Here is a 1,308-nt window from a genome sequence, read left to right as displayed (position 1 = left end):
AGAGGGGCCAATGCCCAAAGAGGTTCAGCCCAAGCAGCCCCTAGAACGCTTCAAATGTACACACAACCGAAGCATACTCAGTTGCTATCACGAATCAACCGGGGGCCATTAGAAGATTTCGAACTCCTACCACAATGCATTCAAATGCTCAACAACATGAGTTTCCGTGGGAGACCCAACGAGGACCCGAATGCTCACCTTACAAATTTCAAGATGAACTGTAAAGCAATCAAGAAGGGACCGGAGATAACTTTAGAAGACGTGTTCCTTGAAACTTTTCCCTACTCACTTATGGAGAGAGCTAGAGATTGACTCTACACTCTTGAGCCAAATTCTAACTCGACATGGGACGAAATGGAAGAACAGTTCCTTATGCAATATTACTCCCCTACCAAGACTCAACATGTGAGGAATTGAATCAATGCCTTTGTGCAAGAGGATGGAGAAAATTTTCACGACGCATGGGAACGCTTCAAGGAATGTCAAAGAATGTGCCCTCACCATGGAATGGAAAGAGATTACCTTCTATCCATCTTTATCCATGGGTTGAAGGATGGTACTCGGTCTTGGATTGATGGAGCATGTGGAGATGATATTTATGACATCCGTTTCCAAGAGTTGGAAGCGACAATAGCAAAACTGGCCAAAGGATGCAGCCATACTCCAATGTGTTCAGTAGGAGAAGCTCGGTGAAAGGTGATGTGGGAGAGAACGCAGCTCTTAAGGTGGTGCTAGCCGACTTTGCTGAGATAAAGGTCCAACTCGCCAATGCCAAACAAGTAGCTGCTGTGGAAGATCACAATTTAGCGCAAGTTCAACCGGGTATGTACATGGTTGATCAAGAAGCGGAAGAAGCCAACTATGTTGGCCCGAACCAATACACTCATCCGTCTAACCTGTACAACCCGGGATTGAGAAATCATCCCAACTTTTCCTACAAGAACACGTCAAATGCACTAAATCCTAAACCCGCTTTCCAACGGAACAACCAAGGACCTCCGGGCTTTCAGCCGAAGTATCAACAACAAGGTCAAGGGAGCAAGGCTATCAAGGGAATTCCAGCTATAGACAGCAGCAAGCGCAACCTAAGGAGTAAGACCCGGACATCAAGGATATGCTATTTCAAATTATCCAAGGTCAAAAATCACAAGGAGTGTCCATTGGGAGCATTGAAAATGAGCAAGTTGCATTCAAGAAACAATTGGAAGGAGTACAAGCTCACTTGAAGATCTTGGACAATCAAGTGGCTCAATATGCATCTTCCTCCTCATCAAGACAGCAAGGCATGCTACAAGCATTGTTGGCATA

Source organism: Tarenaya hassleriana, unplaced genomic scaffold (genome assembly GCF_000463585.1).
Source record: "Tarenaya hassleriana unplaced genomic scaffold, ASM46358v1 Cleome110, whole genome shotgun sequence".
Lineage (NCBI taxonomy): Eukaryota > Viridiplantae > Streptophyta > Magnoliopsida > Brassicales > Cleomaceae > Tarenaya > Tarenaya hassleriana.
This window is presented reverse-complemented; position numbering follows the sequence as displayed.